Source organism: Salvelinus namaycush, chromosome 30 (genome assembly GCF_016432855.1).
Source record: "Salvelinus namaycush isolate Seneca chromosome 30, SaNama_1.0, whole genome shotgun sequence".
Classification (NCBI taxonomy): Eukaryota; Metazoa; Chordata; class Actinopteri; order Salmoniformes; family Salmonidae; genus Salvelinus; species Salvelinus namaycush.
The window spans coordinates 34666901-34685185 of NC_052336.1; positions in this window are offsets into that span (position 1 = coordinate 34666901).

Sequence of the window (18285 nt, forward strand, 5' to 3'; positions counted from 1 at the left end):
AGCAATGAGAATCCTAAAACAACAGGAACATGGGGAGATTCAATGAGAAGGAGCTGTATGGATTGCCCGACACATGCAGGTTAACTTCTCTAGGATAGGGGGCAGAGTTTTCACTTAGGAAAAATAGCGTGCCCAATTTCAACTTCGTTCTACTCATCCCCAGAATATAAGATATGCATATTATTAGTAGATTTGGATAGAAAACACTCTGACGTTTCTAAAACTGTTTGAATCATATCTGTAAGTATAACAGAACTTATGTAGCAGGCAAAACCCTGAGGACTAACCATTTTTTTTTAAGTCACTGTCTGTTCAATGAGGTTTTATGGGCAGGCCAGATTTATAATCACTCTATTCTCAGTTCCTACTGCTTCCACTGGATGTCACCAGTCTTGGGAAATAGGTTGAGGTTATTCATTTGTGCAGTGAAGAAGAAGGCCACCAGGAAGTAGAGTAACGTCTTGTGTACTGTTTGAGAGTTGCGCAAGACTAGAAAAGTAGCGTTAGTTTGTTGATCTCCTGTATTGAAAACAGATAGACCCGTCTTCAATTTGATCGATTATTAACGTTTACAAATACCTTAAGTTGTATTACAAAAGTACTTTGAAATGTTTTGGCAAAGTTTAGAGGTAATTTTTTAGATATTTTGTAGTGACTTTGCGCTTAATGGAAGCTGTTTTTTTCTGGTACAACGGCGCCAAATAAATGGACAATTTGGATATATATGGACGATCGAACAAAAGGACCATTTGTGATGTTTATGGAACATATTGGAGTGCCAACAAAAGAATCTCGTCAAAGGTAATGCATGTTTTATATTTTATATCTGCGTTTTGAGTAGCGCCGGCATGGTTGAAATAGGCTACACTCTCTTTGTTGACATTGTGCTATCATCAGATAATAGCATCTTATGCTTTCGCCGAAAAGCCTTTTTGAAATCTGACATGTTGGCTGAATTCACAACGAGTGTAGCTTTAATTTGGTATCTTATATGTGTGATTTAATGAAAGTTTGATTTTATATAATCTTTTTGAATCTGGCGCTCTACATTTTCCCTGGCTATTGGCCAGGTGGGACGCAAGCGTCCCGCTATCCCAGAGAGTTAATGAGCACCGTAATATGAGTGACATTTCTAACTGTTTTTTCATAGGCAAACTCCCAGTATGGCCAACCATAGTACTCTTACCTAGCTGATGAATCTGGTATTTTCCTGGACAGGCGGATTTGTAATGCCCTGTAGCACCACAATACAGGCAACTGTTGGAGTTAACTTAAAAATAAAGGAGAGCCGCACACTCTAGGAGCTCAGATGCAAAAATGTAACTACCAACGTTTCGACAGCCAAGCTGTCTTCATCAGGGTATAATCGAGTTAAGCTCTGTTAAGCTAAGCCTCTGTAGTTGTTCCTGATGTGACAACCTAGCTCTGCCCCATTGTGTAGGCACAGTAGAAAATGAGTCGCTCGTTCCCGATGATTCCCGAGGGGACTCGGGTGCCTTCGGATCCTCTCGGAAATGCAGGCATTGGGGACTTCCGGGGTTCTTCAGGGGCGAGCAGGCAGCTGTAGACGAACAAGTGGGGCCAAAAACAGACCCTCCTGCGCTCCCGTAGACGTCCATCGATCCTTATTGTTAAGGCTATGAGGGAGTCGAGGTCCAGGGGTAACTCCCGAGCTGCGAGCTCATCTTTAATCTCCTCGGATAGTCCATGAAGAAAGGTATCGAACAGACTCCGGGTTCCAGGCACTTTCGGCGGCCAACGTGCGAAAGTCTACTGCGTAGTCTGCCACACTACAGGGTTCTGGACGTAATCGAAGTAACTTCCGGGCCGCCTCTCTCCCGGACACCGGAGAATAGAATACCTTCCTCACCTCTGCCATGAAATCCTCCAAACGAAGGTAAACGGCGGATTGTTGCTCCCAAACCGTCGTAGCCCAGGAGAACATTAGCGTTATAAGATACGCTATTCTTGAATGGTCCTAAGGGAACGAAGAGGGCCGCAGCACAAAGATAAGAAAGCACTGGGAAAGAAACGCCCGGCAGGTTCCAGGGTCCCAACATAGCGCTCAGGAGGAGGTAGGTGGGGTTCTCGGGAAGCCGGAGCAGGCTGTACAAAATCATCACTGGCAGGGGAATTACTGAGCATCCGGGAGGTCTCCGTTGTGGCATGCTGCCCGATAGTCCACAGAATTGCTCTAGGAACATCTTGAAACCCTGGTCATGGCATCCCGACAGCGTATGGAGACCTTCCATAAGGATCTGAAGTAGCTCCTCATGTTTTTCAATGGTGGCTCCCTGCAGGGAGACAGTGTTGCGGCGCCAGTCCGAGTCTGCTTGGTCAGTCATGGCCAGTTCGTACTATAACGACACAGGGCGAGACCCAGATGCAGACACAGGAGGCAGATGGTTTGAGTCTCTGATATTTATTAGAATACAAGGGGCAGGCAATAGGCAGGTCGAGGACAGGCAGAAGTTCATTAACCAGGTCAGAGTCTGAATGGTACAAGGGGGCAGGCAGGCTCGAGGTCAGGGCAGGCTGAATGGTCAGGCGGAGAGGGCCTGAAAACGGAGACTAGGAAAATCAGGAGTACTACCGGTACTATTAGGATGTATTTGTCTGCCTGTTGTGACTGCCTTTGAGCCAGTGGATTACTGAACAAAACGCACCAACAAAACAGAGTTTTTGGGACATAAAGAGGAACTTTATCCAACAAACAAACATTTATTGTGTAACAGGGACTCTTGTGAGTGCAACCAGATGAAGATCATCAAAGGTAGGTGATTAATTTTATCGCTATTTCTGACTTTTGTGACTCCGCTACTTGGCTTGAAAATTTTATACTTTTGTAAGCGGGGTGCTGTCCTCAGATAATCGCATGGTATGCTTTCACCGTAAAGACTTTGAAATCTTACACAGCGGCTGGATTAACAAGAAGTTAAGCTTTATTTTGATGTATGACACTTTGTATTTTCATGAATGTTAAATATGACTATTTCTGGGGATAATGGGGAAGATGGGCGACACCTTGAGGGTGGGGGGGGGGTGGGGGGGTGGAGACTAGCACACAAAGAGGTAAAACAGATCAGGGTGTTACACACGAAGAACATAAGATATAATTGAACGATGAAGACAAATGTGGAATATGAGAGCTGGACCTACTTCCCTATTCCCAACATTACTCGAATTGTAAAAAAGTATTTTGGTGTATATTACAGGAGGAAGTACACATGTTGGGGCAGGGCAGTGGTGGTATGAATCAGCTCGCTGGGCCACGGGTCATTCATCTTGCACGCCTTACTGGTTTAGTATTGAGCAGGACTCAATCAGCCGCGTGATTGCCGGCTGGCTGCCGGAGTGGCAATAAAAAATAAAAAAAAATGAAAGAAGAGGCGTATTAATGGCCGTGACCAGGCAGGAGGATGGCCACAGCTCTTACTCTGATTAAACAGAGGCCATCAAAGGGGAAGAGGCCATTAGCCATTGATCGTATTGACTTTATGGCAATTCCACCTAAATAGACATGGCAGGAGATGGTGTCAGTTTACTCCTCCTACCCACCCTTGTGTTTCTCTATAGCCAGAGTGGACTAAGTCAAGTCAAGTGAGGTCTGCGTGTTGTGTAGTCGGTGATGGCCCCTTATTCAAAACTCAGGACAGTGTTTGGGAATTTTCTGTGTTGATAGAGTGCCATTCTGAACACTGGCATACAAAGGTCTTCATATGTCAACATCTATAGACAAGCGGTCAGCATTGCGTCTCTCAAGTGCAAAAGAACACATTCACAAATTTGAGAGTTCCACCAAGTGAAAGGTGACATTTCTCAAATACAGTCCATTATCGTTACACATACAGTACTGTCATTGAAAGCATCAACTATACTAGAGTTGAAGTCGGAAGTTTACATACACCTTAGCCAAATACATTTAAACTCAGTTTTTCACAATTCCTGACATTTAATCCGAGTAACAATTCCCTGTTTTAGGTCAGTTAGGATCACCCCTTTATTTTAAGAATGTGAAATTTCAGAATAATAGTAGAGTGATTTATTTCAGCTTTTATTTCTTTCATCACATTTCCAGTGGGTCAGAAGTTTACATACACTCAATTAGTATTTGGTAGCATTGCCTTGGCTGATTTCTTCAGATTTTCCCATGATGTCAAGCAAAGAGGCACTGCGTTTGAAAGTAGGCCTTGAAATACATCCACAGGTACACCTCCAATTGACTCAAATGATGTCAATTAGCCTATCAGAAGCTTCTAAAGCCATGACATCATTTTCTGGAATTTTCCGAGCTGTTTAAAGGCCCAGTCAACTTAGTGAATGTAAACTTCTGACCCACTGGAATTGTTATACAGTGAATTATAAGTGAAATAATCTGTCTGTAAGCAATTGTTGGAAAAATGACTTGTGTCTTGCACAAAGTGGATGTCCTAACCGACTTGCCAAAACTATAGTTTGTTTTCAAGAAATTTGTGGAGTGGTTAAAAAACTAGTTTTAATGACTCCAACCTATGTGTATGTAAACTTACGACTACATCTGTAACTGTAGTAGTTTCTGATTTTATGGTCAATATAAAAATGAGGGGGGGGGGGGGGGGGGGGGGTTATAGCAGTGTATGGTGAGTATTCTACAGTACAGGGCACTGCCAGATGTTCACCCTGTAACACAGCTTACAAATGTGCCCAACATAGCTTGCCTTGATGCCCTGCTTAGATCTGTGGCTGATTCACATTCCAGTGTGCGCCACCCATGTGGACAGAGTATTTTAGTACCATTGTCATTCCAGTGTTGACACATTCGATTCGACAGGTCTACAATTTTATCCCTTATGTCCTTACACAGCTCTCTGGTCTTGGCCATTGTGGAGAGGTTGGAGTCTGTTTGATTGAGTGTGTGGACAGGTGTCTTTTATACAGGTAACGAGTTCAAACAGGTGCAGTTAATACAGGTAATGAGTGGAGAACAGGAGGGCTTCTTAAAGAAAAACTAACAGGTGAGAGCCGGAATTCTTACTGGTTGGTAGGTGATCAAATACTTATGTCATGCAATAAAATGCAAATTAATTACTTAAAAATCATACAATGTGATTTTCTGGATTTTTGTTTTAGATTCCGTCTCTCACAGTTGAAGTGTACCTATGATAAAAATTACAGACCTGTACATGCTTTGTAAGTAGGAAAACCTGCAAAATCGGCAGTGTATCAAATACTTGTTCTCCCCACTGTATATTCACCCTTTACTCAGTACTTTGGCAGCGATTACAGCCTCGAGTCTTCTTGGGTATGACGCTACAAGCTTAGCACACCTGTATTTGGGGAGTTTCTCCCATTTTTCTCTGCAGATCCTCTCAAGCTCTGTCAGGTTGGATGGGGAGCGTTGCTGCACAGCTATTTTCAGGTCTCTCCAGAGATGTAAATTGGTTTCAAGTCCGGGCCCTGGCTGGGCCACTCAAGAACATTCAGAAACTTGTCCCAAAGCCACTCCTGCATTGTCAGTCTGTAATCACTGCCAAAGGTGCTTCTACAATGTTTTGACTCAGAGGTGTGAATACTTATGTAAATTAGATATTTCACTTTGTCATTATGGGGTAGTGTGTAGATGTCTGTAACACAACAACATGTGGAATAAGTCAAGGGGTATGAATACTTTCTGAAGGCACTGTATGTGTGCAGTGTGGAGCGATTGCTGCAGATATTTGCATTGATTGAAGGACTGGCTTTTACGAAGGCTCGGCCCCATTTGAATAAATCGAGAATTTAAGAGTTTAAGAGCTGTACAGAGCCATCAAAGGGGTCAATGACTTTATGGGGAACGAGAGAACAGGGTATTCACAGGGTACATCTCAAGAGTAACCGAAGGGGTCATCTGAATGACAAATGAGAGACCATGGGCGAAAGAGAGATAAATAAGAAGTGATAGAGGACAGGTAAGAGAAGAGAGCGAGATAGGGATATAGCTTTAATTCTTAAAAGTATAAGCCGTTGAGGATGGCGGGGCAATTTGATTTGGAATTTTAGGACCGCTTTAGGTATAAAAAAAATATATATAAAAAAAGGATTTGATAAAATACATAATTTGGTCGTTACTACTATAGCCCAGAGGAATGCATTGAATACCTAAGTGGCAAAAAAGACAGTCAAAAAATAAATAACAAAAAACAAGGATTTGAAGAGTTTGTCCTGTATCTAGGAGATATAGTATAAAAAAGCTCAGGAAATATTTTTATTAAACCCCTTTTTTGGGTAGGCACAAAACTACCTTCATACTTCCATAATTTTTTTTTGACAGTTGTGGGGGTAGTAGAGCAAAACAGAGAACACCATTGTGTTCTGAGAATCTCTCCTTTCCACAGTGGGGTCACATTAGTTTGTAGCCCAAACGGTTCGGACGCTACAAACAGAAGTTGGCACATCGACGGTACCGATTTCAGACGAGTCCTGTGACACTTGTGGGAGTTCCATAGAGTGGAAATAATAGTTTTTAGGTCAAACCATTCGGACGCTACAGACGTATTCACATACACATGGTTAGCAGATGTTAATGTGAGTGTAGTGAAATACTTGTGCTTCTAGTTCCAACAGTGCTGTAATATCTAACAGGTAATATCTAACAATTTCACAACAACTACCTAATACAGACAAATATAAAGGGGTGATTGAGAATATGTACGTATAAGTATATGGATGAGCGATGGCCGAGCAGCATAGGCAAGGCGCAGTAGATGGTATAAAATACAGTATATACATGTGATATGAGTAATGTAAGATATGTAAACATATTTAAAGTGGCATTGTTTAAAGTGACTAGTGATCCATTTATTAAGTGTCCAGTGATTGGGTCTCAATACAGTATATACATGTGATATGAGTAATGTAAGACATGTAGACAATTATTAAAGTGGCATTATTTAAAGTGACCAGTGATCCATTTATTAAAGTGTCTAGTGATTGGGTCTCAATGTAGGCAGCAGCCTCTTGAGTTAGTGATTGCTGTTTAGCAGTCTGATGGCCTTGAGATAGAAGCTGTTTCTCAATCTCTCGGTCCCAGCTTTGATGCACCTGTACTGACCTCGCCTTCTGGATGATAGCGGTGTGAGCAGGCAGTGGTTTGGGTGGTTGTTGTCCTTGATGATCTTTTTGGCCTTCCTGTGACATCAGGTGTTGTAGGTGTCCTGGATGGCAGGTAGTTTGCCCCCTGGTGATGTGTTGTGCAGATCGCACCACCCTCTGGAGAGGCTTGCGTTTGTGGGCGGTGCAGTTGCCGTACCAGGCTGTGATACAGCCTGACAGGATGCTCTCGATTGTGCATCTGTAAAAGTTTGCCAGGGTTTTGGGTGACAAGCCAAATTTCTTCAGCCTCCTGAGGTTGAAGAGGTGCTGTTGCGCCTTCTTCACCACACTGTCTGTGTGGGTGGACCATTTCAGTTTGTCTGTGCTGTGTACGCCCAGGAACTTTCCACCTTCTCCACTACTGTCCCTTCGATGTGGATAGGGGGGTGCTCCCTCTGCTGTTTCCTGAAGTCCACGATCATCTCCTTTGTTTTGCTGACGTTGAGTGAGAGGTTGTTTTCCTGACACCACATTCCGAGGGCCCTCACCTCCTCCCTGTAGGCCGTCTCGTCATTGGTGGTGATCAAGCCCACTACTGTTGTGTCATCTGCAAACTTGATGATTGAGTTGGAGGCGTGCATGGCCACGCAGTCGCAGGTGAACAGGGAGTACAGGAGAGGGCTGAGCACACACCCTTGTGGGGCCCCAGTGTTGAGGGTCAGCGAAGTGGAGATTTTGTTTACTACCTTCACCACCTGGGGCGGCCCATCAGAAAGTCCAGAACCCAGTTGCACAGGGAGGGGTTGAGACCCAGCGCCTCCAGCTTAATGATGAGCTTGGAGGGTACTATGGAGTTGAATGCTGAGCTGTACTCAATGAACAGCATTCTTACATAGATATTATTTTTGTCCAAATGGGATAGGGCAGTGTGCAGTGCGATGGCAATTGCGTCATCTGTGGACCTGTTGGGGTGGTATACAAACTGAAGTGGGTCTAGTGTGGCTGGTAAGGTGGTGATGATATGGGGACAACAGACTGGGATAGGGAGCGATTAAATATGACCATAAACACACCAGCTAGCTGGTCTGCACATGCTCTGAGGATGCTGCTAGGGATGCAGTCTGGGCCAGCAACATTGCGAGTGTTAACATGTTTAAATGTTTTACTCATGCCAGCCACTGAGAAGGAGAGGGGGGGGGGGGGGTTGCAGTCTTTGTTAGCGAGCTGCAACGGTGGCACTATTATCCTCAAAGCGGGCAAAGAGGGTGTTTAGTTTGTTTGGAAGCGTGACGTCGGTAACAGTGACGTGGCTGTTTTTGTTTTTGTAGTTCGTGATTCCCTGTAGACCCTGCCACATATGTCTCGTGTCTGAGCCATTGAACTGCGACTCCACCTTGTCCCTGTACCGGCATTTCGCTTGTTTGATTGCCTTGCGGAGGGAATAACTACACTGTTTATATTCAGCCATATCACCGGACCACTTTCTATGGTTAAATGCGGTGGATCGCGCTTTCAGTTTTTCGCAAATGCCGCCATCCATCCACGGTTTCTGGTTAGGGTAGGTTTTAATAGTCACAGTGGGTACGACATCTGCAATGCACTTATTTATAAACGCACTCACCGAGTCAGTGTATAGATCACTGTCGTTCTCTGAGGTGGACCGGAACATATTCCAGTCCGCGTGATCAAAACAATCTTGGAGCGTGGCTTCCGATTGGTCAGACCAGCGTTGAATGGTTCTCGTCAATGCTACATCCTGTTTGAGTTTCTAGTAGCAGTGGTCGAGAATATTAGCCCTACGTGTCATGCAATCAATATGCTGATAAAATTTAGGTAACATTGATCTCAAATTAGCTTTGTTAAAATCCCTAGCTACAATAAATGCAGCCTCCGGGTATATAGTTTCCAGTTTACATAGAGTCCAGTGAAGTCCTTGAGCGACGTCTTGGTGTTCGCTTGAGGGGGGATGGACACAGCTGTGACTATAACTGACAAGAATTCTCTTGGTAGGTAGAATGGCCGACATTTGATTGTAAGGAATTATAGGTCGGGTGAGCAGAAAGACTTGAGTTCCTGTGTGTTGTTATGATCACACCATGAGTTGTTAATCATAAATCATACACCCCCGCCCTTTCTCTTCCCAGAGAGATGTTTATTTCTGTCGGCGCAACGCATGGAGAAGCCCAGTGGCTGGACCGATTCCGGCAACATATCCTGAGAGAGCCATGTTTCCGTGAAACAGAGAATGTTACAATCTCTGTTGTCTCTCTGGAAGGCAAACTTTGCTCGAATTTCATCTACATTGTTGTCAATAGACTGGACATTGGTGAGTAGTATACTTGGGAGCAGAGAGCGATGTGTCCGTTTTCGAAGCCTGACCAGAAGACTGCTCCATCTGCCCCTTCTGCGTCGCCGTTGCTTTAGGTCAGCTGCTGGGATTAAATCCATTCTCCTGGGTGGTGTTCCGAAGACAGGATCTGCTTCGGGAAAGTCGTATTCCTGGTTGTAATGTCGGTAAGTTGACGTTGCTCTTATATCCAATAGTTCTTCCCGGCTGTATGTAATTAGAGTTGAGATTTCCTGGGGTATCAATGTAAGAAATAATACATAGAAAAACGAAATACTGCATAGTTTCCTAAGAACGCGAAGCGAGTCGACCATCTCTGTCGGCGCCATTTTCATATATTTTTTTTGTGGTCTGGTCTGACAAACACCGCTCTAGCTCTGCTACCTTTCACAGGAGATGTTTCATGGTCTAACAAACACCGCTCTAGCTCTGCTACCTTTCACAGCAGATGTCTCATGGTCAAACAAACACCGCTCTAGCTCTGCCACCTTTCACAGCAGATGTCTCATGGTCTGATTTGTTTAAGACTTTTTTGGTTACTACATGATTCCATACGTATTATTTCATAGTTTTGTTGTCTTCACTATTATTCTACAATGTAGAAAATAGTCAAACTAAAGAATAACCCAATGTCTAAACTTTTGACTGGCACTGTATTTATATGTATAACACTGACATTATCAGCAACACATCTAAGAACAAATATCTGTCAGATGTCCATTTCAACAACTCAGATATCCAATCCCCTCCTATAAGCTGCATGCTTCCCCAGAGCTTTAAAGTTATATTCTCTATCCACTGAAGAGAAAGAAACAGAGGAACTGCAGAAGTTACCTAGGGACGAACATGATCAACCATCCAGACTTTTGATGTGCTTGCAGTCCATTTTAGACTTTCACATGCTTCAGTCAATCTCTTGTTGAAAATGTAGTCAGTTAGGTACGATAGCATAAAACCAATATGTAATTTCCCCTCATCACTCTGAGGCCTTCATCTGTCTGCGCCCAGGAGAGTTTCTGCTGCTGTGTTCACGTAGCAGCTGGCTGTTCAATTGAAATCCAACCGCTGCTTTGCAGTTAGAGCTGCATGTGCTGTTATCCTCAGAGATTCTGCAGGCACAGAGCCCACAGAGTATTTTATGAACCATTCCTATGATATGGCCATTTTGACTCTTATCGCTGATGTTTGGAACAACAAAGTATGTTTCAATGGCGTTTCAATGGTTATTGACACCCTTTAGAGTTTTTCACTCTGCATTAACAGAGAGAGAAAAAACTAGCCCTGAGCTAACTTCACACAAGCATTCGTTAATAAAATGACTAAGTGTGAATGGCCAGTAAAAGTTTCATGCGTATCCTAGGGCAATTAACCAAATAGTGGTGCTAACCCGGCTCTGGAGCAGGACCAGCTAAGCCCTGGGTTTAGATGTTTCATCCCCCTAATTTTATTATATTATGTGTTGTAGCATGTTGCTTATGAGACTTAAATTATTTCAAGAATCTGATGTAAGGAAAAAAGAAGTGATGCATTTAAGATAAATAAAGCATTTTCCTCTGATGGCCAAAAAGCAAAATTTTAGTCTCATCTGACCAGAGTACCTTCTTCCATATGTTTGGGGAGTCTCCCACATGCCTTTTAGCGAACACCAAAACGTGTTTGCTTGTTTTTTCTTTAAGCAATGGCTTTTTTTCTGCCCACTCTTCGTGAAGTCCAGCTCTGTGGAGTGTACGGCTTAAAGTGGTCCTATGGACAGATACTCCAATCTCCGCAGTGGAGCTTTGCAGCTCCTTCAGGGTTATCTTTGGTCTCTTTGTTACCTCTCTGATTAATGCCCTCCTTGCCTGGTCTGTGAGTTTTGGTGGGCGGCCCTCTGTTGGCAGGTTTGTTGTGGTGCCATATTCTTTCCATTTTTTAATAATGAATTTAATGGTGCTCCGTGGGATGTTCAAAGTTCCGGATATTTTTTTATAACCCAACCCTAATCTGTACTTCTCCACCTGTTTGGAGAGCTCCTTGGTCTTCATGGTGCCGCTTGCTTGGTGGTGCCCCAAACTCTGGGGCCTTCAGAACAGGTGTATTTAAACTGAGATCATGTGACAGTTAGATTGCACACAGGTGGACTTTAACTCATTATGTGACTTCTGAAGGTAATTGGTTGCACCAGATCTTATTTAGGGGCTTCATAGCAAAGGGTGTGAATACATATGCACGCACCACTTTTCCGTTTTAATTTTTTTTAGAATATTTTGAAATATATTTTCATTTCACTTCACCAATTTGAACTATTTTGTGCATGTCCATTACATGAAATCCAAATAAAAATCTATTTAAATTACAGATTTTAATGCAACAAAATAGGAAAAAACTCCAAGGGGGATGAATACTTTTGCAAGGCACTGTATTTGAGGTTTTAAAAGGCAATACAAAAATTATAATCCAATAGTTAATGTCCAGTTGCTGCAGGATTATTTTCCTGCTATAGCAAACTGGCTCAAATTAAGACCCTACATCTGTAACAAGAGTGTACAAATAATATGTCCACATTTTACAAATTAGGAGATGGACATTGGAAATCCAATATTTCACTTGGAAGTGAAGTTGGAAACCAGACGAAGCTGGTGAAAAATGGACAGGTGGCCATTATACACCCATTCCTAATAAACAATCACAGGGGAAAATGCAGGAAAGACTGAGGATAAAAGATGACCCAGATATGTTTTGGAAAGTTGGACCGCAAACAGTCCCTATTTGTGTGTGTAACAGTGAGGGACAAGTAGTGCGTCTGGAAAACTAGGCAAGTGTTATCGAACCAGCCCATATACAAACACAAACAGGATGTAGAAACCATACAGGAAGTACAAATATGCAACTCTCTACAGGATAGGCTGGCAAACTTTTTCACAACTTTGTTTCCGATCACCCTGTGTCCTTTGTTTAAAGTCTACCTACACAGCTAAGTTTTTCAAATTCTTGGCACATTTTCACTGTACCTGACAATGTCCAACTGGTATCACAAGCCCAATGTTGTTTTTATTTTTATTGTTATCATGTTCTCAAGAGAGGTACTTCATCAAAATATGACAGCTTAGATTTCAAAAACATGCCTCAAAGAGAGATGAAGGATAGGTAGCCTACTGCCTCATATAAATTGTGAAACGTTATTTTCCAGTGAGCTTTTTCTGACACTTTGAAGACCCTATTACGCACCAAGCAGTGCATCTAGTAATTAGCTTAACCAATTAGCTTTATGCCATTAGCATTGTTAAATAGGCGGTGTGATGCATGAGGAAACAATTTGTGGAACACCATTTTTTGCTATGGCATTCATGTATGTAAAGACAATGACACCAATGGAACCATGATTGAGCATGGTAATTAGCATGCTAATGAAAATCATGTTATACAGTTGAAGTCGGAAGTTTACATACACATAGGTTGGAGTCATTAAAACTCATTTTTCAACCACTCCACATATTTCTTGTTAACAAACTAGAGTTTTGGCAAGTCGGTTAGGACATCTACTTTGTGCATGACACAAGTAATTTTTCCAACAATTGTTTACAGAGGGATTTTTTCACTTATAATACACTGTATCACAAATACACTGTATCAGAAGTTTAAATACACACAGTTGACTATGCCTTTAAACACTTTGTAAATATCCAGAAATTGATGTCATGGCTTTAGAAGCTTCTGATAGGCTAATTGACAACATTTGAGTCAATTGGAGGTGTACCTGTCGATGTAATTTCAAAGGCCTACCTTCAAACTCAGTGCCTCTTTTCTTGACATCATGGGAAAATCAAAAGATAACAGCCAAGACCTCAGAAACAAAATTAGAGACCTCCACAAGTCTGGTTCATCCTTGGGAGCAATTTCCAAACGCCTGAAGGTACCACGTTCATCTGTACAAACAATAGAACGCAAGTATAAACACCATGGGAGGACACAGCCGCCATACTGCTCAGGAAGGAGAGGCGTTCTGTCTCCTAAAAAAGTGCAAATCAATCCCAGAACAACAGCAAAGGACCTTGTGAAGATGCTGGAGGAAACAGGTACAAAAGTATCTATATCCAAAGTAAAGCGAGTCCTATATCGACATAACCTGAAAGGCCGCTTAGCAAGGAAGAAGCCACTGCTCCAAAACTGCCATAAAAATGCCAGACTACGGTTTGCAACTACACATGGGGACAAAGATCGTACTTTTTGGAGAAATGTCCTCTGATCTCATGAAACAAAAATTTGAGCTGTTTGGCCATAATGACCATCGTTATGTTTGGAGGAAAAAGGGGGAGGCTTGCAAGCCGAAGAACACCATCCCAACCGTCTAGCACGGGGTTGGGAGCATCATGTTGTGGGGGTGCTTTGCTGCAGGAGGGGCTGGTGCACTTCAAAAAATAGATAGCATCATGAGGCAGGAAAATTATGTGGATATATTGAAGCAACATCTCAAGACATCAGTCAGGAAGTTAAAGCTTGGTCACAAATGGGTCTTCCAAATGGACAATGACCCCAAGCATACTTCCAAAGTTGTGGCAAAATGGCTTAAGGACAACACATTCACGGTATTGGAGTGGCCATCACAAAGCTTGTGGAAGGCTACCGGAAACGTTTGACCCAAGTTAAACAATTTCATGGCAATACTACCAAATACTAATTGAGTGTATGTAAACTTCTGACCCACTGGGAATGTGATGAAATAAATTAAAGCTGAAATAAATCACCCTTTCTACTATTATTCTGACCTTTCCCATTCTTAAAATAAAGTGGTGATCCTAACTGACCTAAGACAGGGAATTTTTACAAGGATTAAATGTCAGGAATTGTGAAAAACTGAGTTTAAATGTATTTGGCTAAGGTGTATGCAAACTTCCGACTTCAACTGTAGATGATAATGATGATGCTAATGCTAATCACAGTATAGATGATAAAGGGAAACGGAAAGGGGGATACCTAGTCAGTTGTACAACTGAATGCCTTCAACTGAAATGTGTCTTTCGCATTTAACCCAACCCCTCTGAATCATAGAGGTGCGGGGTCTCTCTTAATCGAATTACATGTCTTCAGCGCCCAGGGAACAGTGGGTTAACAGCCTTGCTCAGGGGCAGAATGACAGATATTTACCTTGTCTGCTCGGGGAGTCAATCCAGCAACCTTTCGGTAATATTTGTAAAGGGGAAAGTTCCTTTTTTTGTGATGATAGCACCCTAGGTGACAGCACCCTAGGTAAGTCGAAATAAGTGACAAACTTCCAAGAAATTGAACTATCCGTTTACTTCAACAAGACAGCATATAGTCAACAACAATTCCGACAGTAACCAAATTCCAAGCATGGGGGAATGCAATCTGAATTCACTCCCTATTCAGGGTGTCCAATAAATGAGCCGCCCAATCCATTTAGGCTTGATTAACTCTACCACCCATAATTCTCTGCATCTTAGAAGACTTTTCTGCCCCATTCCACGACTGCCTTCCTTTCTGTCTGACGTCTTTCCGCGGAGACAGAGTTGGCCCATCATCACCTAATTGCTTCATTATTGGGCCGAGAGGCCGTCCCTGAGCGTATCTCCATCGTTTCCTCTGCCAGCCAAGAGTTGCTGAGCCACAGTGTTGGCGTCTGCTAGCTTAATTATCTTTTCCTCCAGCCACTGGTCAGTACCAGCCCACTGGGCAGACACTAGTTGAATCAACGTTGTTTCCATGGAATTTCAATGAAATTACGTTGAACCAAGGTGGAATAGATGTTGAATTGACGTCTGTGCCCAGTGGGAGAGGTCTAATTGATCTCAGAAGGAGGTGGGGCACACAGACACACATTCTTGTATAACTAACCTTGTGGGGGCACATAATTCAGTCCCAGTCAAAATCCTATTTTCCCTAACCCCTAACCATAACCCTAACCTTATCCTCGAAACCTAACCTTAACCCTAACCCTAGTTCAGTGGTACTCATTTCACGGCCCGTAGGCCGCCCGCGAACCCTTAATTTGCAGCTCGCGCTGATTTTCCTATTTTCCATACATAATGCATAGCAATGATACATTTTCAATTCAATGTCTTTAATGCAGGCCTGAATCACTTAATTGAATATATTGTTCCCTGGATGGCAGATAGATGGCAGTATAGCGCAGCTGTTGAACAGAAACGCTGAAATAGAACGTTTGCCGAAATAGAACTCAACTGCTCAGCTACAGCGACCAACACATGTCAGTTTGCTACTAGCTAATTTTGCAGTCTGATCGACATGGATCGATTATTGTAAAAAATATACATAAATCTATTGACATTGAAAATGAAGGGGAAGAGCTGGAGAACAATGTGACAGCTATGAACGAACAACCACCGGAGAACCAGGAAAATCAGGAAGATTGAGGCGTGGAAATGCATCTAGCTAACGTAACTAACGCGGCTAAGAGAAGGATACAGTCATTTCAAGAAGAACACAAAAAGTTACAAGAGAAATGGACAGACAAGTATTTTTTTGTACTGCATGATGGGACAAGCTCACTTTGTCTTATTCGCCAGAAGGCGAATTGTTTTAAACGTGCAAATTTAGAATGACGTTTCCAGTCACACCATGTCCACTTTGACAAAACATATCTGCCACAAAGCAACCTCAGAAACAACAAAATAGTGCAACTCAAAGGACAACAACAAATGATGGACAGATCTAGCACTGTTGCAGAGAAAACGACAGAGATAACATTGCTTGGATACTTGTGAGAAACAACAAGGCCATCACAGACGTGGAGATTGTCAAATAATGTTTTTTGGCCTCAGCCGAAATATTGTATGCTGATTTCACAAACAAGGAAGCTATTTTAAAGCAAATTAAGGGACTGCAGACTCGACCATAAGATGGATAGATGTCATCGGCGAGGACATCGGTAAGCAACTGATTACTGACATATCCGTGGTGCTGTGTTTTAGTATTGCGCTTGACAAAAGCACTGATGTAAGTGACATTACCTAATTATGTGTTTGGGTCCGCTTCCCTCAAAACGAGTCGTTCAGAGAGGAACTTCTATGTTTACTGCCCCTTCAGGGACAAACACGAGGAGAGGATATTCTGAAAGCTCTTGTAACATTTTTTGCTGAAGATAATATTGACTGGTCAAATCTGGCATCTGTGTGCACTGACGGCGCCCCAAACATGCGAGGGAAGGAGAAGGGACTCATAGGCCTGATGAGTTAGAGAGAGGATATTCACGAATTTGTTACGTTTCATTGTATCATTCATCAGGAAGCGCTTGTGGCTAAACTCAAAGACTGTGACTTACAGAATGTGATGCAGCATGTGGTGCGCGTGGTGAACATTATTATCGCGAGGGCACTGAATCACCAGCAATTCTACGAGTTGCTGGAGGAATAACAGACAGAATACGCTGACTTGATATTTCGCAATGAGGTGAGATGGCTGTCTCGTGGCAGAGTTTTGGAAAGATTTCTCTCTCTCCTCCCTCAAATCCGTGAATTTGTTGCAAGCCAGGGGAGAGAAGAGCCAGAGCTGGATGATCCACAGTGGATATTAAAGCTGGCTTTTTTAACTGACATCACCTGCCACCTGAACACAGTGAATCTCCAGCTCCAAGGGAAAGCTAAAACTCTGGGGGAAATGCTGCGTGTGGTCACAGCACTTCAAAATAAAATCACCACACTCTTCATACCTGACAGACAGTTTGTTCATTTCCCAAAACTCAGCGCAGTCACCACATCCAACCCAGACATACTGCAACATTTTAACTATGATGCATTTGTGCATTTGTGCATGTGTCGGAAGAGTTGGAGTTTGATTCAAGGATATCATGGAGTACAAGAAGTTTTCCAACTTCACTGAGGACCCCTTTCATGTCATCACAGCCCTGTCCTGACCATGCTGAAATAGAGAGTGAGATAGTGGAGCTGCAGGCAAATGACACATTGCAAGGTGAACTAAGATCAGGTGTTACCCACTTCTGGAGCCCTGTGTCAGACACAGAGTATCCACTTCTGAAGCAGTGTGTGCAAAAGGTGACATAATTTTTTTTGTCAGCACTTATTCATGTGAAGCAACATTTTCAACAATGAACATTGTGAAACAAAAACAGAGAAACAGACTGACCAATACACACCTGGATTGCCTCACAAGGATAGCAACAACAGACTATACATTTAGAAGGGACATTTTCGCTCATCCAACTACTGAGGTAACCCTTAACATGGTTCTTATACATGTGATGTAGCCTATTTGATGTGTGTATGTATATATTTGTGATATGCTGTACATCAAATCAATTGCATGTGCTCTATTGCTCTGAATTTGCTCTCAATTGATAATTGATAATATTGGAAGGAAAAGTACAACAAATTAAAGATCTCTGCGGCCCTCTGAATGATTGTCTCTACCCAAAGTGTCCTCCTGACAAAAAAATTGGCTCCTAACCATAACCTAATTCTAACCTTAACCCTAAACCCCTAGAAATAGCATTTGACCTTGTCCCCAGTTGGTCAAATTTTGTTAGTTACGATTCTTGTAGAGACTTCTGGTCCCCACAAGTGTAGTTAAACACGTCCACACACACACAAACAAACACACCAGGGAACCAGGCCCACCCAATCAGATTGAGCAAAACACTTTTTATTTTAATTTGTTTTATATTTTTAACTGCTCTTTACTTGTCAGTGTTCCAAATGGGACATCAGATAGAATTCATAGCAAGCAGTGCTAGTCAGATTTGATGAAATATAACAGAACAGATTAACTGGAATGACATTAATTCTAACGGGATGGGTTGCCAAAAAGAACTAACTGGAAGCCACAACCCCAATAAGCCATGAATATGACTGCATTGAGGCATATACAGTATCACTGTGCTTTTATGGCTATATGCACCATGCCACGCCTATTTA